The sequence below is a fragment of the Canis lupus genome, chromosome 13 (assembly GCF_011100685.1).
Source record: "Canis lupus familiaris isolate Mischka breed German Shepherd chromosome 13, alternate assembly UU_Cfam_GSD_1.0, whole genome shotgun sequence".
NCBI lineage: Eukaryota > Metazoa > Chordata > Mammalia > Carnivora > Canidae > Canis > Canis lupus.
In genome coordinates, this window is record NC_049234.1 from 11,431,186 (window position 1) to 11,457,214 (window position 26,029).

General features: G+C 33.1%; 1 long non-coding RNA gene across 3 annotated transcripts in view; it reads right to left on the bottom strand.

The window, feature by feature from the left end:
- Positions 1-26,029, bottom strand: part of LOC111098526 — a 111,104-nt gene that overhangs the window by 23,566 nt on the left and 61,509 nt on the right. For 2 of the 3 annotated variants that reach the window (XR_005368549.1, XR_005368548.1), the window contains one exon: positions 9,857-10,017. This is a non-coding gene — a long non-coding RNA (uncharacterized LOC111098526). Of the gene's footprint in view, positions 1-8,544; positions 8,588-9,856; positions 10,018-26,029 lie in introns of those variants that run through there. The other variant, XR_005368550.1, reaches the window with a different exon arrangement.

The window sequence follows — 26,029 nt, forward strand, 5'->3', positions numbered from 1 at the left end:
TAATGTTAACCTTTTTGTTTATTTCATCACTATTATTCTATTCATACATATTATTTTAATTATACTGTAGGCATCATTATTTATATCACAATTAGTGTTATATTTTAAGCATCTACCCATATATCTACTTAGTTGCTATGCATGTTATGTGCTGTTTCTATGACTTGGTGAAGAGTAATTAGCCCTGACCCTGTAAGTATTGATGGTAGCCAGACAGAATTCAAAGGTCTGAAAATAATTCTTTCACTTGACTGTTTTACTGATATTAACAGGAAAATAGCAATCAGACCTTCTTTAAGGATCAACATTTAACTAAGATCACTTTTAAAATTAAAGATTAGAAGACTACATTAAGTATTAATACCATATTGTACTGTAATTTCATTTTTACTTTTTAAATCATTGTCTTATTATTGAAAGGTAGTCATGTTAAAGCTTTAGAAGTATGGGTTTTTTAAGTCTAATTGATTACTTTTGTAATGATCCACTATAGGAAAATAGTGAATGAAGCACAATTAATTGCTTAAATCATGCTACAGAAATTTGCAGAGAATCACATGGGAGAGAAATAGTATCCTCAAATGAATGGCAAAATTATGAAAATAAATATCATAACTCCTAATAAAATTTTCATTCATATCTAAAGTATCAGTTATCTAATTATCATTACCTTAAAGTTTCCCAAAGGAGCTGCAGTTATGGAGAGCATTTTTTCAATTCATACAAGTTTGTTATGTAAGGGCAAATAGCCACACTGGTGTTTTATGCATCTGTGGTGTGGAGATTTTTATTTTATAGATTCCTTATCAAAATAGTTTCCCTGGAAAATTGCCCACAATTATCATCAAAATGAAATATTGTCCATATTCATTTTATCATTTTTATTTCCAGAATAAATAAAATTATTTATTTTAAAAATTTTAAAAAAGTGTTTATGACCTTAAACTAATTCTCTGATTTAAGAACTATACAGGGTTAAGGATATGACAATAAATCATGGTGACTGAGAATTAGGGGCCATTTGCTTTCAAAACTACTTTTTTTGGATAATTCAAAAGAGGTTTTTACTACTTTGGGATCTAACAATCAGAGCTTTTTGACATACTGCAGTTTAAGAAAAGTCCCTTTCTCGCATTTTCACAAGTAGTACTGGCTTATTAACTGAGCTCAGCATTTCCCTTGAAGCAATCCTTACAGAGCAACAGAGGCATTAATAAATTTTATATAAATATTTAAATTTCAGCATTTGATTGCTTTTTTCCTGAGACACAAAATAAAACCAAATAAACCGTACAAATAGCTAATTAAAACCTTCTTTTAATATATCAAAGAAAGCTACATTTTGTGTGATCAAAGGAAATTCTATAATAATTTTCAAAGACTAACTTGCTAAAATCTGTTTTCTTCTTTTAAATTGCCCGTGCCTTTGAAAAAGGCATGTTATACAGAGGTTTCCAAAGGAAAGAGGCAAAAGTTCACATAGCATGTATATACTTGGATAACAACTAATCTGGAAGTTCAGAACTGAAACTAAAACTTTAAAAAATGCTACTATAATGCCCTTAATTGAATATTTTTATTACTTTTATTGGTCTTGGTTTTCTTCACCCAGTTATCCTTCTTAGAACAAGTCTATCTATCTATCATCTATCTATCTATCTATCTATCTATCTATCTATCTATCTATCTATCATCTATCTATCTATCTATCTATCATCATCATCTATCATCTATCTTCTACCTATCATCTATCTATTTATCTACCTACAGACCTACTTCTCTTTCTCCTTCTCTAATCTATCATTTATCTAATTTTGCTTATACCTATAACTTCAAATCTGTACATAATGAGGCAGAAAAAAAAAAAACCCAAATCCAGTTATATGTTTCACAACATAAAAACACAATACCAAAATTCACTGAGGTTTGCTATAATTACTAAGGTATGTCTTGTTTCATTACTCTTCAGAGTACGCTGTACTCAGGATGCTGACGACCAACTTTTGGTTTCATTAGGGATGGTGATCTCTTGGAGATGCCTATTGATTTGTAAATATCACATAAAAATAGATGTAACAAAATTTCCCAATTAATTGTAATCAATTTTGGAAGGGAATGATGATTACGGTTTAGTTCTTCAATTAAGAATACTTTAATATAAATTATGTCATTTTCCACTTTTAAATTAGAAATTAACATAAACTAATATACTAATTGATATCAGGCCAAAGTCATTCAGATTTTTTTAGGTAACTATAAGGTTTATTTTATTTGAACTGCTATTAATAAATATATGAAGGTGTATAAAATCTTAGAAGCATGCTCATTAAATGAATTAATTACTGCTCCCAAAAGACTACATGGTTGACAAATTTGATTTAATTAGATGATAAAAATATAATTTAAATTACACCTTTTACACATGGTGCAATCACAGAGTAAAAGAGGGAAAAGGAATTTTTTTTTCAAAATTACTTATAAATACAAATATGTATCTTCATTTCACTTGTCAGCTTTTTATCCTCTCTCTTCCATCCTTCCTTGCCTCTTTCTTTCTTTCTCCCTTCATTTCTTCTCTCCCTCCTTCCCTCCTCCTCCTCCCTCTTCCTCAATCCCCTCTCCTCTTTCCTCCCTCTCCTCCTTCTCTTCCTTTCTCTTTCTCCTCCTCCTTCTCCTTCTTCATCTATCCTCCTCCTCACTCTTTCACCTTTTTTGAATTATTATATTCCAATTACTTTTCTAGTTATTTCATTCCTTTAAAAATCCATTCTGATAATCTGTCATTTAATTGCTATATTTAGAATATTTATATTAAAGTTATTATTGATATAGTTAGATTAATATATAACTCTGTTTGTAACTGTTTTCAGCTTCCTCCATGTGTTCTTTGTTACTTTCTTGTCTTTCACTCTTTTTCTACCTAGATAAGGTAAAACTAGATAAGTTTTAACTGATCAATTTTTTTTTAAGATTTCTAAGACTCTATTTTCTCTGATACCTTAGCATATTAATTATGGTTATGTTTAAACATTTCTTAGTGATTGCCCTCAAGTTTGCAATATACATTTACACGCTAATCTAAGTCCACTTTTTTTTTAAACATTTCATTTATTTATTCATGAGAGAAAGACAGGGAGGGAGAGAGAGAGAGAGAGAGAGAGAGAGAGAGAGAGAGAGAGAGAGAGAATGAGAGGCAGAGACACAGGCAGAGGGAGAAGCAGGCTCCATGCAGGGAGCCCGACGTGGAACTTGATGCCGGGTCTCCAGGATCACACCCTGGGCCAAAGTCAGGCGCTTAACCACTAGCCACCTGGGCTGCCCTATAAATCCACTTCCAAATAACATTATTTCAAATAACACCATTATATCATGGGTAGTAACAGTACCTTATCCTCCCTCTGTCTTTACAATATTGTCATTCATTTCACTTATTCATCATCTGTCTTCCAATATATTATTACTAATATTATTTTAGACAAACATTTATCTGTTAGGTCAATTCAAAATAAGAGAAATAAAATATTTGCCTTTATCTTTATTTATTCCATTTTAAACACTCTTTTTTCTGTATTTCTGAGTTTTGACTTCATCATTGTTCTTCCCTCTGAAGGGTGAACATTTCTTCCAAGGTAGATATATATTCAGCAAATTCCTTCAATTTTTGTTTTTCTGACAGTCTTTATTTCTCCTTTACTTTTGAAAGACAATTATGTTGGATACAGAATGCAAAGTTGTTGTTGATTATGCTGCAGTTTTCCTTCACCACTTCATACATTTCACTTCTACTTTCTTCATGATTATATGGGATCTGACAAGTGTGATGAAATTCATAACCTTCTTCTACAATAAGTTTTGTGGTGGTGGTTGTTTCCCTTCTCTGGCTTTTCTCAAGAATTTCTCTTTGTCTTTGATTTACTTCAGTTTGAATATTATCTGCCTAGGTTTAGTTTTTTTTTTTTTTTTTTTTTTTTTTTTATTCATGAGAAACACACACAGAGTGAGAGAGAGAGAGAGAGAGAGAGGCAGAGACACAGGCAGAGGGAGGAGCAGGCTCCATGCAAGGAGCCCGATGTGGGACTGATCCCGGGTCTCCAGGATCACACCCTGGGCTGCAGGTGGCGCTAAACTGCTGTGCCACCGGGGCTGCCCTAGGTTTAGATTTTTTAAATGATTTATCCTTTTCAGTGTTCCCTGAGCTTTCTGCATTTATGGCTTAATGTCTGTCATTAAGTTTGGAAAAGAATCAGTCATTATTACTTCAGATATTTCTTCTGTTCCTTTCACCCTTTCTTTCCCTCTAGTATTCCACTTGCACACTCATTACACATTTTGCAATTATAATTGTAAGTGGATATTACACTGGATATATCCATTTTTGCTTGTTGTCAACCTATACATTAGTTGCCTTTAACATATTAATTATAATATTTGAAAAGCCTCATCTAAGATTCTTATGATTGCTTTATCTTTGAAAACATATTTTTCTTCTTGCTTTTTTGTATGTCTCATAATACATTGTCAAAAGCTAGATACCTTGTATAGGACAATGAACAGTAACATAAATAATTTTTATGTCTAGAAATGGGCACAAAATTCTTTACACTAGGCCTTTAGTCCAAACAGTCGACTAAAATTCAAATGTTCTCAAAATAAAGGGAAAACTAAAGTAATTTAATTATCTATCCTTGGACTTGTTCAGACGTTTGGCTTTTGTAATATATGAAAAAAATGGGAAATTTATTCTCATTTATATGATGTATTTATATATTATATACATGTCATTTATATATATATAGATTATATATAGATTATATATAGATTACTCTATATATAGATCAATCTCTATATATAAAATATGCATAGAACATGTACAGATATGTAGATATAATATATTATTTTATAAATATATTTAGATATGAAGTTGAATTTCTACAAGTGGACTTGAGCAGATAAGAATGATCTTACATTATTTCAACATAAGATAATTTATCTCTTAAATTTTATTAGAAAGATGTATATCCTGAGTTCTTGAGGAAAAAAAAAAAAAACTTTCTTCATTTTATTATACATAAGGTATAGACATTTTTCTGCTTTTGGTTATTTTTTCATAATCTGAATCTCTGAATTCCAGATCAACTGTAACTAGACATGAGGCTAATCTAAAGTCAATTTATGCTGGGTAAATCCTTCAGAAACTTGCTACTCAAAATGTTGTATAGAGACCAGCCGCCTCAATATCATCTGGGTGTTCATTAGAAATGCAGACTATCAGTTCCTATTTCAGATCTACTAAGTCTGAATATACATCTTAGTAAGTTTAGGTGAGCTGGCACAAATGTTTAAGAAACACTGCTTTCAAGGACACATAAAATTTGTCCTGATGCTAATCACTTGCAGTGTCCAATCCCTTCAGGATGTTCAGGTTCTCATATGTCAATTTCCATTTGATGGAAATAGGTTGAAAAAATTTTCAGTAGAACCCCTCTAGCATTCACAAATATTCTTTACTAAGTAATAATTACATTTTTAGTATCACACTTGACCTTTCTATACTCACAATCCATGAGGGACTTCCTGGGCCCAAAATAATTCTGCTGTATTTAAACTGCTTATCCTTTAAAAGAGACATACAGGGTTTTGTTATGACTCTATTATTTAAAAATAAACCAAGCTCATGTATCATATAATTATATAGAAAAGGAAGAGACAACTTTTTGTCATTACTGAAGCCCATATCTAAAAAAAAGAAAAAAAAAAATCTGTCCTAGTGTATACTGAATCGTTGAGACTTTAAAACTTTGTTTCCTCTTCTCCAAAACATGCATTTATACCTTATTTTGAATAAAATGTTAGAGATGCTGTAACTATGTCCTCAACTCAAGGTGAAAGTCATAATTCACATTTACTTTAGGTATATAGTAATACTATGTATATTTATTCTAATCATAGTTGTATTTTTTTTAGTTTATACAATTTGGCAACTAATAGCTGGATAAACTGATAACCTCTAATTATATCCTCTACAATAACACATAAAATTCTATGTCATAATTTCTAAATTCTCAACAACAGTAATTAATAGTTTTATATCATTCTTTGGATCACTGAGAAAATATATTTTAATCTAAGAGGTTTAGGAACCAAGGTTTATTATAGTTAAATGATTCAGAAAAGGATAATTAAGCTTACACCCCGTTTATGGACATAACTAAAATGTGTGTCACTATAGAGCAATAGTGTAACTATTTGCATAACCACTTATTATATAGTTTTAAATCTTGTTGTCATAAAAAGCCTAGAGGCATTCATTTTTTTCATGTTTACTTGTCAGTTTTTAGTTCTGTCCAAGGATGGGCAAAATTCATCATTTTTCTGCCCCAGAGTTGTTTGGTGCTTGTAAACTATTATATTATTGTTTCAGTTTGGATAGATTTGCAATTCTTGCATTTTGCTTGAGACTGTTGTGGAATCAAATCCCCAAATGCAAAGTAAAAGTCAGCAAAACCTGTCAAGTTTTCCCTAGCTTTGGATTGAAATAGGTAAAGTCAGAAGTTTTCTAAACAAAATTGGAAAAGTGAAAAATAGCCCAAGGACAATAAAACTCTTAAGTAAAAGAGTAGTTGGAAGCATCATCACAAAATTTGGGACAACACTGAGTTATACACTGAGTATACAGAATATCAAATTCCCTAATACAAGAATTGAGTGTCACTGATTTTATTCTTTTCTATTTTCCTTGTCCTGTTCAACAAATCTTTTTGCTTGTGACAGAGATGAGTCAAAATGAACTGCATGTGGCACAGAATACATCTTCCTACTTGCTCTCAACTAACCAATACATTCTCTTCAGAAACTTTTCTATTCTTAGTTCATTTTCAAAATGATGTCTGACTTAGACAAATATTCTCAGACTTCTTAAGTGGGAGGAAAGCCATATTCCAAAAATAGTTATCAAAAAGCTTACTTACTATATATCATCTTTTTAAAATTAACACCAGTATGATACTGTAACTAATAAAAATAAACAGAAAAAAATGAAACTATGAAAAGCCGTCTTCAAATTACTCCTACCTTTGATTTGAGTCATATGAAAATGCTGAACATTTCACTCCAAATTCTGTTATTTCATATTGAAGAATTAAAGCAATATATTATTGAGACAATTCAATGTTTTTCTCTATGTCTAAGACCACTTCATAAATTGGAAGTGCATTTTTACACCATCTGAAAGATGCATTTTAGATGATTTTTTAAAAAAAATCATAATTTGATAGCTCAGCTGGCATTATTCTACAATCCTAGAATTTCAAATAGAGTTGCAGCTTTAGGTTTTTTTTTTTGTATAGTCATTTCACAGGTTTTTTGCTTCAGCTTCCTGATTTACAAAATGTGGGGGGTGTGTGTGTCTAGAATACCTCTAGAGACATGAATTTAAATCAGAATTGAGTTTGTGTTTCTAACACTTACTATTTGAAATAAAGTAAGCTTATCTTATAATTTTGTTGAACTCCTCTGTAACATACAGATATTAGTATTACAATTATAAATATTGCATAAGATGATATACAGTTTATTTGAGTTCTTGGATTATTATTGTTTACTCAAAAACATATTGGTCTTCTTCCTTCTGAATTTAGATATCCTAAAAAGCCGCCCATGCCTATAATTCTGATTCTGACCTGCTTCTATAGACTTTAGCAGAACACGTTTTTATATATAAAAATAAATAAACACACACACATGCACACAGTACTAGAAATGGCCACTAGTCAACCTCAGAAAACTTGGGGAACTTTACTTTGGCACAGGCACCCTGTTATGTGGAAAAGAACCCCATTTTCCAGTTAGCTTGTTGCCAGGCAATCTGACAAATTCTCTGGGAGTAAATTACCAAACAATCATTCCTTGTTTCTCTTTAGTAGAAAATGAAGATTAAAGAAATTATATATACCGTAAATTCTCCCTAATGCAAATAACTATATAGCACTCCAGAAAACAAAAGGAAGATTATTTTTGTGGGCAATAATAGACATATCACAAAAGTAAATTGTTTTGTTTTTGTTTTTTTCAGGACACTTGTGCTTTGTCAGACTTTTGTACTTAGGTTATTTGTAATTTTCAAAGCAAGTCTTCTAGATGTGTATTTTCTCCCCTACCTTAAAGGACATTAAGAGTGTGCAATTTCCAAACACTTCACAATCAGCAAATGACAGTTAAGATTCAAACCCATATCTTTACAAGTTCCAAATCAAAATGATTGCCACCTTAAGATTTCAGGAAAGACAACGAATCTAAATTTATACCACGGAGAGGAAAAGATATTTCTTGGAAGAAATAAAAAGTTAATGAGAATGGATTTCAGTAAGAAAAATGATAATAGTTTTTATTACTGACTGAGCTGATAGTTTGCAGGGTAAAGAAATACAATTAAAATTTGGACTTGAGGGGCAGCCTCGGTGGCCCAGTGGTTTAGCGCCACCTGCAGCCCAGGGTGTGATCCTGGAGACCCGGGATCGAGTCCCACGTTGGGCTCCCTGCATGGAGCCTGCTTCTCCCTCTGCCTGTGTCTCTGCCTCTCTCTGTGTGTCTGTCATGAATAAATAAATAAAATCTTTAAAAAGCTTTGCAAGATAATAGAAAGGATTTAAAAATAATCTTCAAAATCGTCTGTTGTTGTTCAAGAGAGAGTAATAGAAAAGTAATATTCCTATCCACCAGAACATCTAAAAGTAGAAAAAAAAATATATTAACCATCAATCTTCAGACATAGGATATCAAATAGTACAAGGAAATGATCTATAAGGGAGAGCAAGTAAATTAGTTAAGACCCAATGCTTGTTTCATTTTACTGAAGTTCTGAAATTCTTTCCAGGCACAGGGAAAAGAGGAAATCAAGGTGAAGTACAGGTCTTCCTGGGGTAAAGAGCCTGACTTGGGTCATGAAGATGAAGGAAACTCAAGCAGTAGGGTAGGGAGAGGAGAGGAGAAACCTGTACAGAGACAGATGTAAAAAGATCTGCAGAGGCTACTTTGTTCTCACCTAAAAACTTTACAAATAACCCTCAAGAAGATCAAACTTCCTTCCAGTAACTACATCTCACAGTAAAGATCAAGGACATGAGTAGGAATATAAAAATCATCCAGTGCTTAGGCAGGTAAAATATACAACGTTGCGATCACATTTTTAAAAATTTACTAAGAAAGCAAAAAAAAAAATTACTAATAAAGCTAAAAAGGAAAATACAATGTATAATGAAGAGAAAATTCAAACTATAGAATCAGGCCAGAAATAAGAGATGATATAACAGGAGATAACTGGTTTGGTTTGGTTTTGTTTGCCCAGTCCCTGACCAACCAACCAACCTTTTAGTCATTTCAGAGATTCAGTATTATGTATCTGCATTAGTTTCCCAATTGCTGTTTACACAGATTACTTGAAATTTAAGGGCTTAAAGCAATGCAGATTTATTGTCTGATTTTTCTGGGTGTTGGAAATCTGAAATGAGTCTTAATGGGGCAAAAGTCAAACAGTCAACAGCACTGCTTTTCTTCTGGAGCTCTAGGGGGAAATTTTTTTTTTTTTTTTTTAACTTTACAGCTCCAGAGGCTCCTTGTGGACCATTCCTACATCTTCATATCCACCTTTATAGCATCTCCTCTCCTCTCTGACCTCTTACTTTCTGCTTATGAGGTTCTTTGTAATGACACTGGACTCTCTTGAAAAGTCCAGGATAATTTCTTAAGATCCTTAATTTCATCACATCTGCAAAGTCCCTTTTGCCGTTTAAGGTAACATATGCACAAGTGTCTAAAATTCACATGTGGACATCTCTGAGGGGCATTATTATTCTCTTACCTACAGTAACGCTTCTTCCAGGGAAAGTGGTCATTTGGATATCATTGACAAAGTTCTCCCCACTAGGAAGATTTTTAAGTTACTCTACTCTTCTTTCAGTGCCACTGCAGAGAGCAGCTGGATTGCTCTAGAAGTTCACTTCCAACTGGAACCAGCACAACCTAAAAAACAGGATCAATTGTTTTCCCTTCTGTGATCACAAGTCTTAAGGAACTTCTTCATTAGATGATATACATGTACTGAAGCTGAGTTGGTTATCCAAGAAGAGGATATGTCATGAGAATCTGAACCTGCTCACACAACTTATTTCTTTCTGAAGTATTTTAGCCTGATTATCTATCTATCTATCTATCTATCTATCTATCTATCTATCATCTATCTATCTATCTAATCATCTATCTATCATCTATTATTTGAAAGAGGATTCCTGTCACACAGGATTACTGTTAGGCTTGGTATGTCATGATGGCAGCTCAGGTTTTAGGTCCACCTCATTTAGTTTGCCTCATTTTTAAGCATTGCATTTTAGCAGGACTCAGTACCAAACAATGGGTTTATTCCCAAAAGAAAATATGAATCCAGAGAGAATATAAATTTTCCTCAAAACTCTAAGACTTTTTGCTGTGACTCTACATGGTGGGTTTCCTATGTCTCTGTATAGCATCCTTATTTACCATGGACACATTGAGACACATTGATTTGCTATGTCATAAGGCCAGGGTGGACTGCTGTATGGGCATAATGCAGAGTCTTGTTTTGTTCAAGAACCCCTCTCAATTTTAGTGGTCTGACATGTTACTCAGAAAATGGGTCAGAGCTGCACACCCAGCTATAACATACGTTGACTTCAAAATTCAGAGACCCAAAACAAGCACAGAGAGTTACTTTGATGATTTAATAGTAATGCAGACTGTACTATAAAGGAAAACTGCTCTATGAAAATAGATATTTATCTCTCAAATTTTAAATATTCTTTTAAAAACAATATATAAAAATTTTAATTATGTATCATTGATGTATAGATAATATACATTCTAAAGCAATAAGAGCAAATAATGTAGCATTTTCAAGGAAAGTTGTGTTTATAGTTCTATTCTTATGCTCAATCTCATAGCAACATGATTAAAAAAGGCAACACCGTTGGTGATACAATTATTAGCTGAGCTGAAAAGTCACAGTGGGTGTTAGAACTCACTCTAAAACAAGTGTTTGAGGGCTCATTGTCAGGCACTATAACAGTCAGATGTTTGAGAAAGCTCAATACAGTTGGTTATAATAAGATAATTAAATGGAAAAGCATTCACTTGTGTGTCTGTTTAGTATTCCACAGGTACAGGCAACCCTTAGATCTCTAGATAACCTTCTTGATAATATATCCTTTGGATACAAGGGGTATTGGACAAAGCATGACTGAACAAATTGGGCACAATAAGTTTGTTGCAGTTCTGAGAAAGAGGAAATTATGTAGAGCTTCTCTTAGCCAGAAAACAATAACAAGCATGGTTATTAGGCATTAGTAAATGGTAGGCCATAGCTAGGCCTGAGATGTGCCTAAGGATGCACTAGAATAGTAGGTTGAGAAAGAAAGAATGATGGATCTGTAACCCATCATTTCTACCCCAAGGATGTGGAGGAGTGAGAAAGAAGAAAACATAATAGATCTAGTCCCATCAAGTCTCCTGATAACAATTATGACAAAAATAGAGTCTTTACTGATTGAATGCTTTTAGCAGAATGTACCTTGTCTGTATGTAATTGCTTATGATAAGCAAATCTGAAATTTGTGGATTTATGGGATAGGACCTGCTGCAAAATTTCAGTGTCAATTATGTAATTTTAAGAGGTGAAAACTGACTTTTTTTTAATGACTGAAAGAGCTTATTTTGTGTTAAATGATGGTATCGACCTGTATCCCTTAGAGATGTCACATTGAAGGGTATTACTCTACCCTAACAAGATGAAAACAATGGAACAGGGTGTTCTAGGTCCTTTCATAGAGACTTCTTCACTCTATTCCAGCTGTATTTTATGTATAAGTTAGGGAGGCATGGGGCTCTAGCTTACTTATTTACTCATAACATAACTTGTCCTTTTATTATGATGGTTTAGAAGTAAATCAAAGTGAACAAAAAAATAAGTGTATCCAAGAGGCCATTTAACAATCTTTGTACCTCATACAGATTCAAACTGGAACAGATTTGCTACAGATCTGGCTTGCTTATTTGATTGAAAAGATAACTTCTACTAAATGGGAAGGATAAGAGAGATAAAAGTGAGCAACACCCTATTCCCCATGCACACATGCATACTCCAAGGTTACACAAGGTTAGATTAAGGCCTTGATACCTGTGAATTCTTGAGAAGTGGGGCTCATTTGTAATTTATTTTTGAATATTCTAGGGAGGCACTTGTTAAACTTTAATGTGCATATGAATCATAATGATCTTATTAAAATTTAGATTCTATTTTATTTGGTCTGGGAAAGGGCCAGATATTGACTAACAATGCTGATTCATGGCCAAACTTTGAGTAGCAAAGATGTAAGACATCCTTGCAGTGGACTTTTGGAATGGAAGGTCCGATATCACTGTACGAGATAGTCCTAATGGTAGGAATAGCATAAGTAAATTTGATAAAGTTTTTTTTTGTTTTTTGTTTTGTTTTGTTTTTTTTTTAGGGGATAAGGAATGTGTGAGATTAGGACCAAGAAAACAGAAATGAGATGTGACATAGGCATAACCTCTTTTCTCGGTATCAGACTAGTAATTCCAGTGAATATCTCAGCCAAAGCATATGTTGTCACATATGCCACATACTGTAAGTTCTATTATCTGTAATTAAACTCATTAAAAATAACATTTAAGTTGTGTAACTCAACAATTTATACCTCAAAATACAACGTAATTTTTTAAAAGATTTATTTATTTGAGAGAGAGAACAGGGGGAGGGGCAGGAAGAGAAGGAGAAAGAGAGAAACAGATTCCCTGCTGGGCTCGATCTCAGGACCCTGGGATCATGGCCTGATCTGAAATCAAGAGTTGGTTGCTTAATGATTGAGCCACCCAGGCACCCCAAAATGCAATATAATTTTTAAAGAAATCTACATTTAATGGGATTAAGGAAAATGAGAAGGGCCTATATTATCATGATATAGACTCCTTGCCAACCATAGGGGCTCTAAGCAAGTAAGCAAAAAGAGAACCTGTAGAAGACCCAGTGCTGTATCCTAAGGGTGGTCCACTGAAAAGCATGCTGTTGATAGGCCAGGTCCTGAGGGTATACTCCCAGTGCTCTCACTGGTGCTGAGCAGATTTATGCTATAGACCAAGACATTAGGGCCCCAACTGTTGTGCTTGTTACCGCCAGATGGTAAATGTGTGAATAACAGCAAAGAGATGGGATGAATATATCACAACCCAATGCACCACACTACAGGGACAATTCAAGTGTATTCAGTAGCTTAGGCATTGAGCATGCTTATGGCTCATCAAATGACATCTCAACCACATCAAGTATTCTTGAAACCCTGAAAATTCTGGACTTGTGTTTCTCAGTCTGTTGAATAGCATTTCTGATTTTCCAGACCTCACAAATCTCCAGACTAAATGCAAAAGGAGAGCCAGTAGTACAAATTTGTGGATAGTCTGGATTATGTAGCCCAAAATAGACCTCTTGAAGGATTGCCTGCAGAAATAAGTGACAGAAGATTTATGCTCCTCCATTTCTTTCTGAGGAACTCTGAAATCCTAGATTTGAAAGCTTTAAACCTGAGATATAAATTTGTTAGAGGTTGAGTTTCATCCAAAACCTACTTGCTTACTTTAAGCATGCTAAACACTGACTCACGAAAATTGTTGGAAAATACTAAGAAAGGTAGCCATTAAAATACAAGTTAGAAATGATTGAAAATGGAAATTATCCATAATGTCATTTTATATTCTGATCTCTGCCACACTATGAGTTTTGCATAGTTCTGAGATAAAGATAAATGGTACTGAAAGCCCAAGAGGCCCTGAAACTAAGAGATGGGGAATAATTAGCAAAGGACACGTGTACTGCCAGTTTGCCATGTAGCTAGTCAGGCAGATACAGATGTGTGAGGATCTGGGAAACACAGCATGGGAAGGAAAGAGATGAGACAACCAGTGCAATTTATGTTCTCATGATGAACGGCTACAAGATGTAATTCCTTTGCAACCTCTAACGGGTGTTTTGAAAGAGGAAACTGGATTTTATGGGTTTGCTGATAACTTCAATAGTAAGCTAAGTTACCAAATGGAAGTCAGACCATTTGTATGTCAATTCATCATTAAAATGCAGCTTTATATTACCTTTTATGGCTGTAATTTCTAAGCCAAAGGTTTTATCCTACGTCTGAATTAATGTTAAGAATACCTTGTTTTGTGAAGTCCGCCAAGGCTATTGCAAGTGTTCAGTTCATGAACGTTAGAGCTGCTCATAAACAACAAGAAAGATATGGATATGAGCATATTTAACTGGTTAACACTGATAACAAATTTGGACTATAGGAGCACCTGGGTAGCTCAGTGTTTGAGTGTCTTCCTTGACTCAGGTCCTGATCCTGGGGTCCTGGGATCAAGTCTTGCATCAGGCTCCCCCACTGGGAGCCTGCTTCTCCCTCTGCCTATGTCTCTGCTCCTCTCTTTCTATGTCTCTCATGAATAAGTAAATAAAATCTTAATCTATAAAGGCCAGATACTTTTCTTTAGCTCCCATGGAAATCATGGAATTTATGGAAAGATAATATAAAAATCTACATTTATAATATTTTAGTTTTTAAATAATTGCCAGATGTAAGCCCCTATCTCAGGGACTGAAATGTAATAAGACTAAATGCAATGGTGTAGAATAATAGTGCATAGTTGGAGATGTGAAATTTTTTTTCTTTTGGAAAAATTAAAACATGTTTGAGAACAAGCAAATATGGCATAAATACTACTCTTCAGGATGATATAAAAACAATTGCTTATAAAGAAACAAACAAGTAGAGAATGGCTTTTTCATATTTTACATGGAAAAAACAAAGAAAGGGAAATAGACTTTATATTACTGACAATGTAATAATTTATTTTTCCCTTGAAAGTGCCACAATGTGAAAGTAGATGTAGAAATCTCCAAAGTGGAACATGAAAATTACTTGATTACAACTTTCTGGGTACACAATAACCATTGATATTTAAGACTATAATTTTAAAACTATTCAAATAGGGGCACCTGGGTGGCTCAGTGGTTGAGCATCTGCCTTTGACTTAGGTCGTGATCCCAGGGTCCTAGGATCAAATCCTGCATCAGGCTCCCTGTAGGGAGCCTGCTTCTTCCTCTGCCTATGTCTCTGACTTTCTCTGTGTATCTCTCACGAATATATAAATAAAATATTTTTTAAAATAAACAAAACCATTCAAATATTTGTTTATTTTACAAAATATTTAGATAGTGTTGGGGGGGCAGGGAATGTAAACTGGTGATAATATGCCTATACTCTTAATTATGCTACCAAGAATGTAATGTTACTGTTACTCAGCACTTATTGAACAACAAATGCGGAAGAAATAGGTACTAAGTGATGTGCTAGCTTTAGCAAAGTAGCTGGTGGCAGCAGGTAGGAGGCTAGTAGTACAGAATAAAAATGTGAATATAAGGGGGTGCCTGGGTGGGTCAGTTGGTTAAGTGTTCAATTCTTGGTTTCTGCTCAAGTCATGATCTCAGGGTTGTATAGATCCCTGCATAGGGCTCTGTGCTCAGCGTGCAGTCTGCTTGAGATTCTTTCCCTCTCCCTCTCCTTTGCTCCTCCCTCTACTGGACTCTCTGTCTCTAAAATAAATGAATAAAATCTTTAAAAATGTTAATATAAGAAAAACAATGATCAATAGTATAAGATTGCCAGTTGCCTTATTTACTAAATTGGTCATGAAAGTCCTTTATGAACACTTTTTGAGGAGTCAAGGTTATGAAAGTCTTAATAATGATTTTTTTATTTCAATAAAATATTATTTTGAGTAAAAAGCATGGCATTATCTCAAAAGTAGGCTAAAATATCATGTTTCATACTTTATATATTCCATACTCTGTACATTTCCTATTAAGAAGGGCACTAAAGTTTTTCTGTAACTAGAAGCATATGTCTGAGTTGTGTTATTATTAAAACATAGGCTTGATTTACTTCTTTTCAAAATTTAAGAACAACCTGATAGTTATTTAGAAGCAGGTATATGAGGCAGAAAAACATGTTTTATTTTTTATTTTTTTAAGAATTTTATTTATTTGTTTGATTTCTCCAGCTCCTTTAGGTGCAAGGTTAGCTTTTGTATTTGAGTTCTTTCCAGTTTTTGGATGGATGCTTGTATTGTGATGTATTTCCCCCTCAGGACTGCTTTTGCTGTATCCCAAAGATTTTGAACGGTTGTATCTTCATTCTCATTAGTTTCCATGAATCTTTTTAATTCTTTTTTTTTTTTTTGAATCTTTTTAATTCTTCTCTAATTTCCTGGTTGACCCTTTCATCTTTTAGCAGGATGGTCCTTAACCTCCACGTGTTTGAAATCCTTCCAAACTTCTTGTGATTTAGTTCTAATTTCAAAGCATTATGGTCTGAAAATATGCAGGGGACGATCCCAATCTTTTGGTATCGGTGAAGACCTGATTTGTGACCCAGTATGTGGTCTATTCTGGAGAAAGTTGCATGTGGACTTGAGAAGAATGTATATTCAGTTGAGTTTGGATGTAAAGTTCTGTAGATATCTGTGAAATCCATCTGGTCCAGTGTATCATTTAAAGCTCTTGTTTCTTTGGAGATGTTGTGTTTTGAAGAACAGTTGATTGTAGAAAGTGCTGCATTCAAGTCACCAAGTATAAGTGTATTATTATCTAAGTATGTCTTAACTTTGGTTATTAATTGATTGATATACTTGGCAGCTCCCACATTCGGGGCATAAATATTGATGATTGCTAGGTCCTCTTGTTGGATAGATCCTTTAAGTATGATATAGTGTCTCTCTTCATCTCTTACTACAGTCTCCGGGATAAACTTTAATTTATCTGATATAAGGATGGCTACCCCTGCTTTCTTTTGAGGACCATTTGAATGGTACATGGTTCTCCAACCTTTTATTTTCAGGCTGTGGGTGTCCTTCTGTCTAAAATGAGTCTCTTGTAGACAGCAAATAGACGGGTCTTGCTTTTTTATCCAGTCTGAAACCCTGAGCTTTTTGATGGAGTCATTTAGCCCATTCACGTTGAGTTACTATTGAAAGATATGAATTTGGTGTCATCATGATACCTATTCAGTCTCTGTTTTTGTGGATTGTTCCCTTGGACTTCCTCTATTACAGAATCCCCCTTAGTATTTCTTGCAGAGCTGGTTTGGTGGTCACATATTCTTTCAGTTTCTGCCTATCTTGGAAGCTCTTTATCTCTCCTTTTATTCTGAATGAGAGCCTTGCTGGATAAAGTATTCTTGGCTGCAGGTTCCTCTCATTTATGACCTTGAATATATCCTGCCAGCCCTTTCTGGCCTGCCAGGTCTCTGTGGAGAGGTCTGCTGTTACCCTAATACTCCTCCCCATAAAAGTCAGGGATTTCTTGTCTCTTGCTGCTTTAAGGATCTTCTCTTTATCTTTGGAATTTGCAAGTTTCACTATTAAATGTCGAGGTGTTGGGCGGTTTTTATTGTTTTTAGAGGATCTCTCTATCTCCTGGATCTGAATACCTGTTTCCCTTCCCAAATCAGGGAAGTTCTCAGCTATGATTTGTTCAAATATTCTTTCCGGTCTTCTGTCCCTTTTGGCGCCCTCGGGAACCCCAATCAAACGTAGATTTTTCCTTCTGAGGCTGTCATTTATTTCCCTTAACCTATCCTGATGATCTTATTGCTTATTTGTTTCAAAGAGAGAGAGAGAGCACTCAGAGGGAGAGGGGAAAGGTGAAACAGACTCCCCATTGAGTAGAAAGCCCTAAATGGGGCTCAATCACAGGACCCTGAGATCATGATCTGAGCTGAAGATAGACGTTTAACCAACTGAACTACTTAGGCACTCTAAGAGAAACCTGTTCAAAAAAAAAAAAAAAAAAAAAAAAACAACTGTCCAAATTCCCACCTCTACCTTCCTTCTTATTTAATAGGTCAACTGTCTTGCAAGTATATGCCCTCATATTTCTTTCTGCTCATGCATGTATATACTAGCTGAAATAAATGCATATAGAATTTTGTTTATTTTCTTTTTTTATAATAAATTTATTTTTTATTGGTGTTCAATTTGCCAACTTACAGAATAACACCCAGTGCTCATCCCATCAAGTGCCCCCCTCAGTGCCCGTCACCCATTCACCCCCACACCTCACCCTCCTCCCCTTCTACCACCCCTAGTTTGTTTCCCAGAGTTAGGAGTCTTTCTGTTCTGTCTCCCTTTCTGATATTTCCCACTCATTTTTTCTCCTTTCCCCTTTATTTCCTTTCACTATTTTTTATATTCCCCAAATGAATGAGACCATATAATGTTTGTTCTCCGATTGACTTACTTCACTCAGCATAATACCCTCCAGTTCCATCCATGTTGAAGTGAATGGTGGGTATTTGTCATTTCTAATGGCTGAGGAATATTCCATTGTATACATAGACCACATCTTCTTTATCCATTCATCTTTCTATGGACACCGAGGCTCCTTCCACAGTTTGGCTATTGTGGACATTGCTGCTAGAAACATTGGGGTCCAGGTGTCCCGGCATTTCATTGCATCTGTATCTTTGGGGTAAATCCCCAACAGTTCAATTGCTGGGTGTTTATTTTCACATAAGGAAATCACACTATTTATGTTAATCTGTGAATCATTTTATTTGTTTAATATTATATATCTACATCTCTAATTACAAAAACATAACATATTTTTAGTGAACACACATGTGTACTTTTACAGACGTGAGATTTGAAAAATATGGTGAAAGTTTTAGAGCAATTCTTTTATATCCATATATATTTCCTATTTCAAGTAGCTCACTCCACTTCCACCCTATTACATTAGATAAAGCATATCATTTTAACCAATGTATATCTTCCAGTATTTTTATACAGATTTTATGACCACATACATATTATGTCATCCTTGGAAATTAACATACACTTTCAATAAAATCAATAGTTCAAAAAACATATCTTTGGGCCAAGAACAGAGTAAAACGAGACTAACTGGAAATTTTATTTACATATACTTTTTCTTGGTTAATGATGTTTGATCATTCCTCAATGACAAGATGTAGGTGTAGTTCTTGTAGAACTTAATATGGGCAAAGTAATATGCATTCCATTTTAACAATACAGATTTGATACAAAATGGTTTTCATGAGGAGTAGTAGCAATAATACAATGTTAGACAAAGGTTTAGACTACCTTTTTTTTTTTTAAGTAAAAGTGTGTGCTCATCCAATAATTACTGATGCCTAAACTGCCCTAAAAATTGTTTGATGGGCATCCAAAGTTTGTATCATTTTCTCTTTTTTACCCTGTCAACATTATCTTCCTGGAATTTGTTATTTTTGACATGTTGCAAATAAAGTAATTCCATTTCATGAGAAGGAGCTTGAATCTCTGTCCGTATACCTCAGAAAGACTGCTGTTTGGTTATGTGCTTCAATGCCAGCTTTGTATCTTTTAAAGTTAAGTAAACTGGAAGTGAGAACATATTTTACTCTGAATCTTTAAGTCAATTTCCAACCTAGATTCAGTTGATACTGAGTCAGTTTAATATAGCCTACACTATGGTACACTACATATTATGGTACCTAACTCTCTCTAGCTGTCATTTTGTGTATATGAGTGTGTGTGAATGTGTTCAGGTTTGTCTGCTATACATTCTGCAGGAATTTACCATCCATGATACAATCCGCAGGGGCTTTGTCTGCTTTTATTCCTTGCTGTGTCTCTGTATTTAGAGCATTGCCTGATGCTGAATAGATGACCAATATATTTCTGTCGAATGGATAAACTGTGTTGTTACCAGAATTCAAAATGTTTGAAAAGATTGTAAAAACTATAGCAAGGTTAGGCTATTCAGTGTAATATGCTGAAGGCAAACTATTAGTAAGAACAATTTTGTTTGTGACAAGTTCTATATCAAAATTACTTAATATTGGGGATCCCTGGGTGGTGCAGCGGTTTGGCACCTGCCTTTGGCCCAGGGCGCGATCCTGGAGACCCGGGATCGAATCCCACATTGGGCTCCCGGTGCATGGAGCCTGCTTCTCCCTCTGCCTGTGTCTCTCTCTCTCTGTGACTATCATAAATAAATAAAAATTTAAAAAAATATACAAAATTACTTAATATTTCTTTAGTCTAACCCTAAATACATTGCAATAATCCTAACTCTAGAATACTAAACGACAGCACACCTTTAACAGGAAACTTTTTTTCACTCTCTAATTTGTCATAAACTTAAGCAAAGTATATGGAATTTGTGGGCACAAATTATATTCATCATGCTATTTTCTTTCCTCAAAGTCTTTGAGTGGAGAGGATGGTGCCTACTACTCAAAAACGTGGAAGGAAATGATTGGGGGAAAAAAGAGCCAATATATCATTCCAACTTACTCAACATTCCTTTCACCTCAAATTCAAGCTTACTTTCTATCTTCATAAATTACCTAAGCTATAATACATGAAGATTTCCCTTAAGCAGGCTCTATTTAGACTTCAGGCTTAACAGAAGATTAAAAAAATCATCTATTGCTATTGTGTCTCTTTCTGCATCTATATGTAAGTCAACAATACATTATTCTACCCTTGAGAAACCATAGATTCAGTATGAAATAAAAGGTGTTTTTTTTAAGATGATTATTTTATCTTAACAGGAACTCTTAAGGTAAGTTTATAATTGCTTCATTCCCTTTCACTTCTGCAAGTCTCACCAGAATCAAGTGTAAGAAAGCAAAACTACTCTCAACATACTGCTTAGATTAAATTATTTTCATTATTGCACATAAAATAATATAAAAGTGAAACAAACAAATGAAGGGCATTATCTTCCTCGTGAAAAATTTTGACTTTGGGACCTATGTATTTTATTGTCAAACAAAGGTGAAGGTAAATGGCTCACCCTGCTCCTCAGCCCATCAAAATGCCCACAAATGAGCATGAGTATGTTAACAAGTAGACACAATTACAGGGACACTGCCCATTGGGAAAACTAATCGGAGTGTGAAACCTTACAGAATAATTTCTTCTTAACAGATGACATGTTTTTAAAAATAATTTTTAACTTATGATCTTCTCTTTGAAAAAGATTAAGACAGTAAAGACAATAGCAAGTAGTAGAAGTAATGTAGCCACTCTAATTACTTCTTCCTCAGAGAAAATATATCTGAAGCCTGATTTTCACTTACCTGCTTACAGTAGAGAAGCTGTATGTGAAGACTTGTATTACTCAATTAGTTTATTTAATCTAAAAAATTGGTTTACAAGTAATCACTTCAAGTGATAGCTGAGGGATGTAGGAGACAAGTATTGATTTTTCTCACTCTGAGCAATAACGTTAACTATAGATGGGTACATAAGCAGGAGAACTTTTAGCATGAAGCAATTTTAGTGATCTATAGTCCCCCCCAGTTAAACAAAATATGATAGGGCCTGTTCAGGTACAAATATTTTCTATATGTCTGATGATTAAATAAAAAAGAAAACTCTGAATTAGGAAGGATGATGCAGTCGGAATTTTCTTATATGGCAATAGGGTAAAACCTTGAATATTGAAATATTTACCTGCATATCCAACATTACCAATAGTCACACTATAAATAATATTGATCAAGTCAGAATCACAGGTAATGAGAGGAAAATGGTAGCATGGAGAGGTAATTGAATGGAAGAAGGGGATTTATAATTCAAATTCTAATTAATAAAATGAGAAATATTCAAGAAGGCAGTGCATCCACAAAGCAAGAAAAATTTTCTAGAGAAAAAGTAAACACTACTAAAGAAATATATATGTGATTGTCAAAATAAAACCCAATAGGGGTTTTTGTATAAAATGTTAAATCTACAATATACATATTTAAAAATAAAAAATCAAAGAATATGAGTAAAATAAATTGGAGAAGTAAATTCAAATGGTCCAAGACTCTATTGATATGATGAAGAAAACATATGGAACTCCTCTAGTTCTTTCTCAAGTACATTTTCCCCATTCAACCATTTATTGGCTGTTTTTCCATATTTATTTTCTAAGTGGTTTGCTTATTTTAGGCTTCTGTCCCTACACTCTACTATATACATAACATAGAAGAATATCTTTTGGATTCATATATTATTTTTATTTTGTCTTGGTCAACACATTTCAACATATCTTCATTGCACATGCAGTAGAATCTGCCATTTTCCAATCTTAGTTTTCGTCATCAGTTTATTTACACTGCTTTACTTACAGTTCTTCAAACCTACAAAGTCATTTTTTACCTTGTGGCTTTAACATAAAATGTACATATGTTTGTGTCTCCTATTATCATTGGTTCTTCTTCATCTTATATTCCTGTGTTTGAATTTTACGTCCTCAGAGATGTCTTCCTAAAATTCCAATACAAAAAGATGCTTCCTTGCTATTTATCTTTAGTGAAAGATATGCTCATTCATTTTTGGTGGGGATGTAAAATGGTACAGTCACATTGTAAAATTCCTTGGAAACTTCTTATAAAGTTAAAATATGCTTATCTGATGACTCAGGAATTCTACTTCTGTTCTCCTCTTATTTAGCATGTGCATTGTCCCCAGTCTGAAATTGCGTGGATATAAGATAGGTGCATATTTAACTTAATAAAAATGTCATGGTCTGTGTTCCAAAATGGTTGAATAATCTTATAGTATACACAGCAACATATTAAAAGTTCATGTTTCTTCATACTCTTACCTATAATTATCAATCAGTGTCAGACTTTTTAATACTAGTCATTCAAATGAGTGTGAAGTAATAGTTCTCATGTACATTTCCATGTTTACTTATAATACTGAATATATTTTCATATGCATATTCCCCATTTATATATTTCTTTAAATATTATTGTCTTTAAAGAAAGAGAGAAGGAGAGAGAATCTCAAGCTGTCTAAACATTGAGCACAAAGCCTGATGTGGGGCTCAATCTCACGATCTTGAGATTATGACCTGAGCTAAAATCAAGAGTTGGACGCTTAACCAACTGAGCCATCGAGGTGTCCCTATTCTAAAATTTATCTCAGCCTTTTAACGGTGTTTTCATACTTTTAAATGTGTCTTTTGTGAACTACACGGTATTAATTTTAATGAAGATTTTATTAATTTTTAAAATCATGGTTCATGTTTTTTCAGTTGTTACAGAAACCACAGTATGACATGATATTTTAAAAAAATTCTTAAGTTTACTTCTAGAAGCTTTCTAGGTTTAATTTTTAGATCTAGGACTGTGATCCAGCACAAATGGTTTTGTTGTGTAGTATAAAGTATGGTTCTAGATTCACTATTTCCATGTACTTAATTTTTTGAAAAAAATTTCACCTTCCCCTTAATTTACTTCAGTACCATGCTAAAAATATAAATAAAAATAAATCAACATTTTAGTGCATATATCTCTAGATCTTCCGCTGATTAAAAAAAAATTAAGGTAATACAGCACTGTGTTGATAAGTATAGCTTTGTTGTAAAACTTGAAAACCTTTAGTTTACATTTTCTACTTTGTTCCCATTTGTCAAGACGGTTCAAGCAGTCCTAAGACATCTTATTTCCATAAAATCTTAGAACCAACTTGTCAGTATGTATTTTAAAAGCTAGCAAAGGTATTGATTCGAATATATGTCAATAAGGGGAAATATGTGTGTGTATCCTAATAGATAAACAGTGTAATCAATATCCGTGTTTGCTTTTTTAATTATTATATATACACACATAATACATAGAGGTATATCATGTATACATATATCACATGTGTTTTATATTTAATAACTACATATGACATATGCATGTGTGTAATATATGCATATATTATACATATCTACATTTATGAGAGATAAAATAGGGCATAGACAATGTGCAAAGACATACACCACAGTTCGGAAAATTATTTATAATTATATAACTAAAGAAAATGTGGTAATGGCACATGAACAAATGAAATGGATCAACAGAATAAAATACAGATCCCAGAAAGTACCAACATCAATAAGGAAACTTAATGCATGGTGTATGGTAGAGATGGAATTGATACTCTTTGGAAGTTATCAACTACTTAATACTTAGTTATGGAATGATAAGTAATTCTTCTGATCAAGATAAAATTAGGTTTGTACTTAACACAGTCTATAAAAATGCAGATACAATGCATAAATTAGCTCCAAATGGATTAAACAATAATTTAAAGTATTATAAGAGTATTTAGGAGAATATTTTTATGGTTTCTATGTTGTAATTTCTAAATACTGTAAAAAATCAGTGAAGTGTCTATTTTAATGGCTGCCTGGCTTTTATTTATTTATTTTTTCCTATGTGATTTGTGATAGAATTTTTTTTAAAGATCTGGATTATAACCTTTGTCAAAGAGAAAAAAGAAAAGAAAAAGAGAGAGAGAGAGAAGAGGAAGAGGAAGAGCATTAAAAAATGCACCAAATTCAGGATAGACTTAAATCCAAAGAGAGATGATAGGAATATAATCAATAAGGAATATGAGGGATTCATTAAGGTTTTAATTGCATTTTGATATTTTATTTTTTAAAACATCTCAGTTATTTTCCTCATGACTATTTTGATTATTCATTCCTTATATACAATTAATTACTTAACATAAAACGCAATGTCAATGTTGCAGGCAACACGAATAATTCTCCTAGTTTTCATATTATAGTTTTAAAATGAAGCCTTCCTCCAAAAGTATAATATGTACATTTCTTTCATTGAGACTGTTCACATCACTTTTTTTGTTGATGTTTATAAAACTGACAATACCAATTTTTCACAAGTATAATAGGGCATGGACAATAAATCCCTACTAGATCTTAAACTCCAACTTATGAAAATGTTCTCTATTTTTCCACTATAAACTTTTAAAACCAAAATAAAGAATTGGGTCCTTCTTATGTTGTATAGATTTCAGAGTTAAATGTTTATAAATCATTTTGTTTTTATTCAGAAGTGCCAAAGAGAAAATGTACAACCTATATAGAAACCATAGGATTTAAAGATATTGTTTCATACATTAAATTTAAATTTATCAGTCCAGAGATACTTTAAAAAGTATTGAATTTTGCAACAGTTACTATTTGATGCTTTGCAAAATGGTATTAAAGCAGTAAAATTTTTATTTATATTTAGGATGTTATTTCCAAGAAAAATACAAGATAATTAAAATCCCAAAAGTCTCAGATGGCATAATGCAATAACTAATATGAGCACTGCTATCAAAGTATTATCATTTAGTTAAAAACAATTTTACATAAGCCAATTCATAGGAAAATGCTACAGTGTTCACATATATAATTGCAGGCATAACTTCTATCATCAGAGCAGTGAATGGGTACTGATAAATAAGAGCACATAGTATTTCCTAAGGATTGTGAAAAAAAAATCTGTTAATATATTAAGTTTGAAAACCAATACTTGAAGGCTTTATAGGATATAACACTGCTATGTAAAAAAATAAAATAATAAAATAAAATAAAATAAAATAAAATAAAATAAAATAAACATAAAAACACTGCTATGTGATTGAGAACAACCTTCTGAGCCTTTTTTCTCATGGGTTAAGTTAAGAAAAAACAAACAGCTGTAATGAGGCAAAAAAATAATGTACTATATTATAGTGACATTGGATATAGTTGGATTTATTGAATTCTAATAATATTATAGGAGAATATATACCATATGATTTAAAAATTATACTCACAAGCATAATCGATTGTTTGGATTATTGGACTAAAGAAATATCATACACATATATTAATGCATAAAACTAATATTATGACTGATGATTATATTTTTAGAAGGCAATTTTTTAAAGGCATGATTAAAGGTCAAATGGTTTGGGCATTCACATTGTGATTTTATTTACTACATAACTGAAACGATGCTATTTTTATTTATTCAGCACTATAGAAAAAAGATGAAAATAATAATAATGGTACCTCTTTTATTTTTTATTTATTTATTTATTT